The sequence below is a fragment of the Varroa destructor genome, unplaced genomic scaffold, assembly GCF_002443255.2.
Source record: "Varroa destructor unplaced genomic scaffold, Vdes_3.0 BEIS01000001.1, whole genome shotgun sequence".
Classification (NCBI taxonomy): Eukaryota; Metazoa; Arthropoda; class Arachnida; order Mesostigmata; family Varroidae; genus Varroa; species Varroa destructor.
Genome location: NW_019211454.1, coordinates 43,782,328 through 43,793,744, shown reverse-complemented (window position 1 = coordinate 43,793,744; position 11,417 = coordinate 43,782,328). Strand labels below are relative to the sequence as shown.

Sequence of the window (11,417 nt, the reverse complement as noted above, 5' to 3'; positions counted from 1 at the left end):
AGTTTAGACACGATTAGTTAGCTACCGAGATCTGCTTAATGTGTACGTCTATAATATGACATGTACTAATGTCGATGATTAACAGTTAGTTTTATTGTTCCCATACCAATATCGATTTGCTTTCTTCTCATGACTGTTTGTATGTGGTTAGTTTTTAGAGTCGAAAAACTTCAATCTCTTTGGCTGAAGTTATTGTTGTTTTTTATAAAGAAGCAAGCGCAAGAGTAGCAGGTAGTCTTTTCCTCGTCGAGTATGACAGCGTACGTGCGTGTATCTTGGCCTGCGCCTCTATCTATCGTCGGGTTATTCGACCGGGACAACAGCGACCGGACGAACGCTCGCTGGCTCGCTCGCTCACTCACTCACTAGAGAAATGGATGGTCAATGAGACGTCCGTCGTCGACGGCTGCTGCAGTGCGTCCAGCATGGTGGTAGTTGCCGCACCGCAGCGTAGATTCAGTGAATAACGCCGCGTCTATGTCACTCGTCGCTGCAACTGGATGATCGAGGTCTTTAAGATGAAGAAGGTACCAGCAACAACAACGATGATGCGGATAGAAAAGGCGACCAATAGCGGTAGCTGCAAGAATACAACAACGAGGAATAGAGTAACACCAGCACCGATAGCAGCAGCAGCAGCAACGTCGTGGCGCAACAGCATTGGACGGTAAGCAACTATCAAGAGCAGCAATCGACAGTGGAATGGAACAGCGAGCGAATATCCATCCATTCGCTACCGTCTTCGTCCGACGTGCCAATCCTATTGGATTGCCAGCAGCAGCGGCAGATCAAGGAACGAACGAAATCGGTCCGATTCGGCGTTATGTTCTGGTACTATTGCTGCTGTTGTTGTTGGCGTTTGTGTGTGACGTGCGGCGCTTCGTCGCTCCGTCACTTCGTCGTTGTGTTCTGTGTCTCCGTCGATCCGTATATCATATGTGTGTGTTTGTGGCAAAAGCCAACGGCAACAACAATTGCGGCAAAAACGTAGACAGGATGGATATCTATAGCCACGGCCGTCCGACCAGCCGCGCAGGCAGGCAAATACACCGACGCCGACGACGAATAGAGTGAGCCACAGCGAGCAGCTCCGATGCTACTGCTGCGATTGACTTGTATCTGTTGTTTGGTCGTATAGAAGAGTGCTGTAGATGTGTTGCCGTTGCGGCCTCTTGCCGCCGCTATCGTTGTTGTTGGTGTCGCCTGTTGCTGACTCTGCCGCTGTTAAAACAGCCGTCGTCGTCTCTGTGCGAGCTGCTGCGCTGGTTGGCGTAGGCTCACTTACTTGGTTGCTGATGACGGCCAACGGGAAGGCTACGGCGCCACAACGCGATTGCTGCCGCAACCCTGCAGCTGCTGCCGTTGGCTGGCGTTCTACGACGCCAATGACGGTGATGACGATGATGGCTGTGACTGGCGCTACAACAGCGACATCAATGCCAGAGCTGCGGTGGTGGTGGTGGTGGCAGCGGCGGTCGTCGCGGTAGTTCTCGTAATAGACAGCAGCAACAGCAGAAATAAGTAATCCTGCCGAGCCGAGTGAGCCAGCCAGCCGGCCGGCTGACTGATTGGCTGGCTGGCTAGCTAGCTAGCTAGCTAGCTGGGTACTTGCGCCGCTCGCCGCGGCGGGGCCCGTCGTCTACATCAGCCTCCATAGCAGCAGCAACGACGGCTCAACTCGGCTCATCAGTGCCAGCAGCAGCAGCGGTTGAAAGCACAGAGATGCTGCTGTTGCCGCCGGCAGAGCGGCAATGACTGGCTTCATTCTGCCATCAACAGACAGAGCGGTGCTGCCGGTGATGTAGCTGGCGGTAGCTGCCTGGTTGACGTTCGTGACAAGAACAACCACTGGCACCAGTGCCAGTACACCGTCAGAGCTGCAACGCAATAATAAAAAAAAACCAGCAGCAGTGGCGACGACGCCAGCAACTGCAACCAGTTCGCTTTTTCGTCCGTTTGTCTGCCAGCCAACCAAACGAATACACCACTAGCGATTGAGCGATCGCAGTTTCGCTGGCTATGCCTCTATGTGACGGCTCTGGCATCACTGTGCTGCGTTGCTTTACACTAAGCCATTAATGCCTCTATGGCTACTGCTGCCTTGCTGGCAGCTATACCCAACAGCAGCAGCAGTTGGTCTTCTATAGTGGCACAACTATGTAGCCAGCTACGTGGCTAAAGCTGTTGGATGTTGCCGGTACTAGGGCCAGCCAGCGGCCTGTTAATACCGCCATTGCTCTGTTCGTATCTGTGTGCCGCCGCCGCCGCCGCCGCCTATGAGTCGGTGAGCCAGTCGACCGAGCAGCTACGGGCAGCGACGCGCAGGCGAAACCAACACAGAGCCGACAACTACTGCTATCTTGTGGCAGCGGTCGCGACAGCACCAGCAGCAGTAACCAGTTGTTTTCCTTCTACTTCTCTAGTGGTCGTCTGTAAAATAACTGCTGGTGGCCGCATCGTAACCGCTAATTCGCTCTTGGCTACCTGGCCCTTCGTTCGTTACTGACTGACTGGCTGACGGTCTCGGTCCAATAGCGGCAGCAGTGAAGGTTGGCCTTAAGTTAGCGACTATCGACGAATGCAGTTACTTGTTTGATGCCTAAAGCTGCTGTCACACACAGTAGCATTGTTATTAGCAACGAGTGCAGGTTGCTTTCAATATACTGACAACAAACAGCTGTAGCAACGACGATGTCAAGCCCGCTGTTGCTTCTAGTTAGCTGAATTACCAACAACTGCCCTCACCGCTAACCACTACTGTCATAGCGACGCTGTTGTCGTTCTTGCCGGTGCTGCCGTTGTTAATGGCAACGCTACAGTAACAGCAGAACTGCTGCCGTCGCCAACGACGACAACAGCAGCCTTCTGGCACAGCCACAGTAGGAAAATACCAACAACAATAGTTGCTGTTCAGCCCGTTGTTTGCTGACTGCCGGGCAGCTCCGGCTGATAACGTACAAACACTAGCAACAGCTAAAATTCTAGCATTTTTATATTCAGCTTCCAGCACTGGTAGCGATTCTAGTTGGCCATCACTTCGATATCAACAAAGCAGCACAGATCGTAAGCTCTCTGCAGGTTGCGATGGAGCCTGTTGCTCGCTGACGGACGGCGACGGGCAATTTACGTCGACGTGGCGCCAACCACAGCAGAATAGTTGTGCCCGCAATAATCATTGTCGCAACAGCAACATCTGCAGCAGCAAACATAGTTGTAGTCGTAGAACGAGCGGTAGAATTCGTAGTAGTGCAGTTCTATCGGTGGTGGCAGGAGCTAATAACTGCGCGACAGTGGTCCCTGCTGTGGTGGCTGCTTCGACCGCCGCCGGTTCGTTGCATTACGTTGCCACTGATGCGGCGGCAGAGCAACCCAATGCCGAGCGAGCAAACGCAGCAGCTATAGGCAGAACGAGTCTGATAGAAGCTGACTACTGACCGAATTGGCAAGTTTGCTTGACTGCCATTGCCGTCATGGGCTGCTATCGCTGGCAGGCAGGCGGACCAACTGCCAGTCCTGCTAAGTTGCCAGTTCGTCTGTCCATTTGCTTGGAATAGTTGGTCAATAACGGCGAAGCAGCACACGCAAGGCAACGGCATCGACAGCAATGACCAACCAACCACCGAACAATATTGGCAACAACGGCGATAGTAATAACAACAACAATAATAATAGCATGACGACTACAGTGCAACGAGAACAGAAGCAGCAATAGCAACCAACGTCCCGCGCGCGCGAGACAGCTTAACCACAACGCCATTGCCACAAAGTGGGGGGGGGGGGGAGGTGAACGAAGTTTGACGCCGCAGCGCGATAGTGGGGCAAACTGACAACAACGACAGCAGAGGCGAGACTGTTGCTACATAGGCATCTGGCGCCAGCAAGCAATCACACAGCAGCGACAATAGCCGTCTCGCAGCTGTAGAACGATATATCAACCGGGTGGACACAGGAACAGTCCTTCGATGCCAGTGATCGTCGTTGGACATATCGATAGATATACGCGACAGGCTAAACATGAACAGTTGAAAGAATCAAAATATACGAGTTGTCTTCTAAGTCGCGCAAGTTATTGTCGTGGTAGTCATTAAAGGAACTAATTACTAGCAATTGTTTGATAGGGTATCATCAAGCAATTGAAAGCCGCTCTCCAAGAATTCTGCACTATTAACAGCAACAGCTGTAGCAGTGACAGGAGTCGGCTGAAACAAGTGCGATACCGTTAACTAACTAGTTAAAGCAATTGTTATTACTTTCAATATGAGACAATAACAACAACCTGTCGACAATTGAAGAGCTAAAGCACACACCCGTAGCCCCTTTCTTTCCGTGTTTTCGTCAGTAGTAGAGAATGCGCAGATTTTTGCACACTTTTTTGATCATCAAAGACGAGAACACCACAACAACGACAACGTAGATGACCTATGGTATGTGTCGATATTGCCCGCGCCGCGATCGAATTCTATATATCATGATCCATTTTCTCGTCAGTGAGTGGGCCGGCGCGATAATCAAGTCACTCCATATTCTCAGGCGTCAGCTGATCTCGCGCGCGCGCGACCGACTGACCGCCCGCCCGCACCCGCACGCATTCGTATAGCACGTCTCAAACTAGTTGTAGTAGACAGATAGTCGCAGACGCGCTACGACGACAGCGGCGGCAAACAACCTCTCTCTTGTTTCTGTGAATAGTGCAGACTATAGCGATCTTAAGCGCGCGCTACTTTAACTTAATTCGTGAACACCGGCCACCGTTATACAACTACAAATACTACCGGGATAGCAGTTGCACTAGTGGTGCCCATACTAGAAACGACAGCGCCGGGAACATTATCAGGGCACTGTGATGTAGTGCGGGCTACCGTGGACCCGGTGCAAGTCGCATTTCTGTGTTATCGCAAAGAGATGGCGAGCTACCACAAGCGACAGTCTACGACTGGATGCCGGCTGATCGTTCACTTATTAGCCATAAGCTATTCCGTAGGTTGTTATAGCTAACTAGCTACTAATAGACAAATAGCGGATACTGTTAGAGCGGTTGCTGGATAAAGCAGCGACAGACCGATCCAGCAATCAGTACGTTTTCCTCCTGACGATAGTCCAGAGAGAAAAAGTGGGGTAAGAACCCACGGTGTCAGTGGGGAGTCTAGCGACGACGGAAACGAAACCATTGGCGGTTTACTGACTACGGACTATCCACCCTCCTTTAGTTGCTTTTACGCACTGAGTGGATAGTGAGCGATTGTACATGGTACGAGACGGTTCATGTCATGCTCGTAGCTCTTCGCCTGTCTACAGCCCGCAAGCAGACATGGATCAGGAGGCTCCTCATTCGTGCCCGTACTGAATGTACAATAATAGAAGCAACGACGACAACAGCGGCAGCACTAAGCTTTCTATCTATTTGCCTGCCTGCTTGCCTGCCTGTCTGCTACCTATCTTCTACCGCAGCTTTCGTTTCTACATGTAGAATATAATGGTGCAGGCCTCTCTGTTGGTAAAGCCAGTCAATAAAGCCATGAGTTGCTGCCACAGCTCTTATTCTCCTATAGAAAAAGCGCTCGTTCTTTCGTTCGTTCTCCACTCCGCTGCTGGGGCTGCTCTAGCGGCCTCTACTGTGTCTCACCGGCTGCGTGTCGTCTCCATAGCCTATGTACGCACGTTGTCTGTAGATGCGTTCAGGAGCGGGTGCTTCTCGCCAGCAGCGACACCATCACCACCACCACCACCAGCGGTGTTCGAAACAGTTGGTCTCAACGAATGAATGAATCAACGAATGCCAATGCCTGCCGAACTAGTCGCCTCTATCACAGCCGTAGAGACAGCAATAGCAGCAGCATTGGACCGCGAGCGCTGGCTGTGGTGGGGTACCCCTATGCGACAGCAGAGCGATGGGGCGCGATACAGCAGCAGCCTGGCTTGGTCGACTCGTTGATCGGCGGATCTGACGACCACTTCTATGACTATGGACGGCGACTATGACGGGATGGATGGCGCGCACTTCTTTTCAGGGGCTCGGTTCGTCTTTTTTCTCTCGGTGCCTGTGTCTTGGTCTATATCTCTGCTACGATATCCTATGGCTTGTCTGCTGCTGTGTTGTTTGTCGTTGGCCCGACCCAGCCTGGCCAGCGTTCTTTTAGTTTCGTTGCTGCGCCTGCCACTGTCGCCATCGCTCCTGTCAGCTACATCAGCTCAGCAGTTCCAGCAGCAGTCGTTCGTTTGTCCGCTAGCAGCAGCATGATCGTTGTAAGGCGCGGGATCATCTCTAGACACAGTACCAAGCAATGAAATCCAGCGAAAACAGTCTAAGCAGAAAGCGTAGCAGTTCTAGCAGCAATAACACCATCAAGCAGCCGCACAAGCGAACCAGCGAGGAACGATGGCTCTGCTAGAGCTAAACTCTTGATGTTGTTCCATGCGTTCGTTCGCCTGTACTTCTTATTGTGACTGTGTGTGAGCGTTTGTGTGTGGCAGCATGTGCGTGTATCTATCGTTTTATCTATGCCTTCCTATGGCTGGAGCACGGCTGCAGAGTTGTCTGCTAGGGAAGAAAAGATTGAGCGGCAAAATCGCAGCCCCCTTACTATTGCTGCTGGCTCGGTCGTTCGCTGCTGAGCCAGTTTTGAGTCGCTCGTCGTAGCCGACATCGTCAGTTCGCTCTATTGCGATAGAAGAGCCGCAAGATAGAGTGAACCGGTCAGACGAGTCAACCGAACCTTCTGTGCTATTGCTACAACAGCAAGCAGGGAAGCTCAGGCAGGCGCCCACAGCGAGCACAGACCGATCGCCGACCGGGGGACAGAGCAGTTCTATGTAGAGGGACGCGACGAGTGGATAAAGGGAGGGTTGCTTGTTGGCTGGCTCGTTCGTTCGTTCGTTCGTTGTCGTTAGATAGAGCGAGCTAACAGCAGTCACCCGGGCCTAGCCATGTTGGGTCGGAGAGCTGAGTCAAGTTACTCTTCTCTTTCAAGACACAACAGCAGTATCATCATCGCTGCCGACATAGCCAGCATCACCATGACCACTAGCAGCAGTATCACCAGCACTAACATCAAGCGGGCGGGCGGACGGTCGGTCAGTCAGCCGGTTGATTCTCGGTGGTGGTAGTGCTGAGTAGCAGTAGTTCGCCTGAGCTGCTCGTCTGAAGACTGCTGCTACGCGCGCCTCTCATCAGTTCACGCTGCTGCTTCAGGCTTGTCTGCTTGCCTGCCTGCCTGCCTACCTACCTCCCTACCGCCTGCTTTCTCTAGCTGGCTGGTCGGTTCGTGTTCCTTCGTCGTTCCTTTCGTTTCTCTCTGCCGCCTGCTATTGATGCGGGGTTTGGTCCGGGTGGCCGGGGGTTTGGCTCGCTGCTGGAGGAATAGCAGCACACAGACCAAGTGTTCTATAGTCAAGCAATGGTGTTTCCTAGCTGAGCGTTTCAACAACTCAAGCTATGCTGCCGAGGACCGACAGCACAGGATCATCGAGCCGCCAAGTACCGAGCGAGACGGCAACTGAACCCAGCATATAGAGCGTCAGGCGTGCCTCTCTCAGAACATCCTGAAGGTTTGTCGGTCTATTGGCTGCGCTTTCACTATACCAGGCACCAGGATCGTCACAAAGTATTGGCACTGTTAGTGTGCGTAGATAGTGCTGTTGCAGCCATAGCTCGCTATACAACTGGTATACGTACACTATCTAAGCGCACTGAGTTTCCCCTAACTCTGAGACAAGCAAACGAGCCGGCTTTTTTTTCTAGAAAGATAGAGAAAGCACGCAACGAACAAGTACTATCGAGCCAACGAATGCAGATCTGATAGATCTCGCAACAGCACCAGTATGCAGCTTGAATAGGCAATATAGAAACCCATGCGATGTATTGGGAGATGTTTGCTACTTTTCTGAGCTGCTAAAAATTCTCGGCAGAGAGAAAGCCAAAGCCTGAGTTCTCTGCTGCAAGTGCTGGCCCAAGGCCGACGAAGTTTTATATATATATAATGGTTGATCAACGAAATACTGCACTAAGATAGAGAAGACGCCATCTTGTCCTGACCAGCCTAGAAAGCACTGACTCCACTTGTGCTCATACGGCCTATAATCTAGTCTTACTCACTTGCGGTAGACCAGTCTTATAGATATACACAAGTGGTTGTAATGCTACGGGCCGCTTATCTACGTAGAAGCCTACATATATACACTACAAATATATTACGACGACGCAACGCCGTCGTCACATCTGCGAGCACGTCTCAGACCTCGGACATATCCTCATGCTATCATCAAGACCTCTGGACAGAGTCAAACATCTATTGGCGAATTGCATGTCGCTCGCTATTAGTCATCTTCGTGGTAGCGACATCTATAGCGATAGATGTCGCTGCAGTGAAACTTTACCGAAGCTAGTTACTCTCCAATGAGAACCCCCTCAAAGAGTAAGGAGAGACAGGTATTCAGAGTAGTAGTCGCTCACTAGTGAACGCGCGTTCAGGCAGGGCAGAGTAGTAAATAGGTGTAATGGCCGCGGTGGCAGCAACAGCCGCCGTCGCAGCGATAGCTGAACGCCACTGGGCAGTAGCGCATGAGCCGAGATGATTTGGGCATTTTTAATCGGGTGTCGTCGATACCGCGGCTAACGAGCATGAGCCGCCTGACGCAAGGCGAGAGAGTCGTCGTCGTCGTTGTTGTTAATGGTTTTGTAAACTGTGTGCGCGTGTGTGGTACCGGTGCTGGTGGTTCCGCTCTTTCGCTGCTACTGCTGCTGCCGCCGTTGTTGCTACATTTGTCACGCGGTCTAATCAGCTGGTCAACTGACAAGACGTCCATCTCGGGTCGGACGGGGTATCAGTGCTCTGTGGATGCGTCTGCGTTTGAAATGTGGCCTTTAGGCAGGCATCGCGCACCATAACGACAACAACGGTGGCAGCAGCCACGGCTCAGAGACGTTCATACAGGCGTGAAACAAATAGCAGTTATTGTAGTATCGTCTATCGTAGACGTTTTTTTTTCATTACCCTCGTGTTGTTTAAATTGTTGTTGATAATCTTTAGTCAGTATTTTGTCTAATCTGCTTATAAATAATTAAGTGCGCTCTAAACGGATTTGAGATTGTTTTTAGTTGTTGACTAGAACATGAAACAAACTCGAACAAATAATGCTCTTATTCATGAACAACAACCGGTAAGGTTGGTACGACGCTTTGGTTTACCAGAAAACAAATGACACCATATATCATACATGTGCGTTCCATCTACGCTCAAACTTAAGGTGCCCATTTCGCAAAGTTGCTTGTAAACAAGGACAGATACAATTTCGTAATGGACAACGAATACATCAGCTGTCACTGCTTGGGTACTGGGTAGGCGAAAGATCACTATACCCTGATATTTATCTATCACATGCATAGGTACCAACGTGGAAGATTGGTCCTTGTTGATCGCGTGAATTTGTGTCAAGACGAAGAAAATATGCGATTCCTTACCTAACTGCAACAGTAATGTGTTTTTCATACGGTGGTATTAGCTACAGGTTTTCTGTCAGACCTTATGTCCTGTGACTGTTTTCTCAACAGTAACATCGATTGTTATCGGATTGTTATCGGCATGTTATCAATGAGCAGAGTGTTAGAACGTGCGCCTGATATGCCCTCGACGATTCATTCATTCATAATAGTTCGAACTGAGTTTTATTGCTAGTGTACCAGTACAATGCAGGTGTCGAAGTAACAACGCTATTTCTACAATCTCCTAATAATAGTTCGAAGTTCGTTGATTTCCTTGAAAGACCAGAAGTTGCTGTCCTCCATCATGGTGGTTCTACTGCCAGTAAACCCTGTTCATTCTACCTAGAGGCGTTGCGGGTGGTCGGCAAGGCTCAGCAGGCCATCGATTCATGTACCTTCCAGAACGTTAATGATCTCGTCCTTATAAGCTAATATTATAAAAATTATATAATACATATCACATGGCTGGAAGTTGGCCGCGTCCTTGTGACGCTTCCCGTACGCGTCGTTCATTCCAACTTCCAAGTCTTCTAGCGGTGGAGCCACTCGCGACGGCTGACAACAACAGTAACAATAACTGATTACTAAATATTGAATTCTAAATTGTGCTGACTGTACATGAACGTAAGTCGACACGCAGCATTTATTACCAATAATACACCCCACAACAAAAGTACAACTCGAACGCAATTTTTCTTTGAATCCGCTCTATACGCAGCTATTGTTGCACCGGCTGCAATAAAAAGAACGGCAGAATCGTCTCAACTTACCAACGCAGGCAAATCAATCGCGCGCACACACACACTCGCAGAGTGCTACATGAACTCAACATAAATCACCATATCATTGAAGGCAGCCCCAACACCATCGTATCTCTATGTGTGTGCCTTTTATTATTGCTCATCTTTCACTCCACAAACCGTCAACGGTATGCGCGCCTTTCGGATTTCTTTAGGCTAATGACTCCTGTTTGCCATTAGCGCGTAGGAGCGGCTGTATTCTATGCGCCCGCTAAACCGATTACTGCCGCCGCTGACAGTTATAACAACAACTCCGCCAGTCACTTACTTCTCAGCTGATCAGAAGTGAGCGAGCATCGCTGTTGACCGGTAAGCGCCGTCACCACCACCATCACCATATACCCCCCCCCCCCCCCCCCACACACACACACACACACACTTGCTGTGAGGTGGGGGTAGTGCGGGGAGTGATACGCGAAACAACACCGTAGCAGCACAACAGGGTGACACTGTTTGACTGACTTGAAATGGCAATATTTCGGTACCCAAGTAAGAAAAAATAGTGCAGCGACGGAAAGTTTCACTTGCTTTCGATAATGTCAATAATACATTGGTTCAGATTGACTGTACTAATTTGTAATCGCCGATTTCATCGATTATACATATATATATAAACTGTAAGATAAGTACTTTGTGTTCGAGACTATTCATCAGTTCTACCTAATGTTGCTGTTTTGTTCCAAACAAAATGACAAGAGAGCGGAGGCTTTTACCGCGAAAGTCGACAACTTAGCGCTCAGTTTACTCAGCTTCTCTAAGGTCAGGTACCTTCATTAATATAAACTGTAAGCAGACGCTATAAAACATCGTCTCGAGAAAGGTCCTGACCCGATAAAACAAACTATTGTAGAAATGTGCATATCTTCAATTTCATCACATATATGGTATCGTACATTTTATAGGACGATTCCACTTTACATTACATTTGTCAACGCACAACGGAATCATAGGCCGTTTTAGTTAATCCGGCAGTAACGATCCGGCTCGCATAAATATAGTTCGATCGGACGTCGGTGGCATACTCAAAGTGATTTTGAAATGAGTAACAATTATCTAAATTAATAATACGTTACTAAACACATGACACTGATTTACAGGTATAAAATATTTCGAACTACAACTTGTCATGGTTAGCCACC

General features: G+C 49.7%; 1 long non-coding RNA gene across 2 annotated transcripts in view; it reads right to left on the bottom strand.

Moving 5' to 3' along the window:
• LOC147758680 (uncharacterized) overlaps positions 1-11,417 on the bottom strand; it is a 28,986-nt gene that overhangs the window by 17,171 nt on the left and 398 nt on the right. The window contains exon 2 of one of the 2 annotated variants that reach the window (XR_015323275.1): positions 72-10,033. The exons of the other annotated variant lie outside the window; for it this stretch is intronic. This is a non-coding gene — a long non-coding RNA (uncharacterized LOC147758680). Of the gene's footprint in view, positions 1-71; positions 10,034-11,417 lie in introns of those variants that run through there. 2 annotated transcript variants of the gene reach the window in all.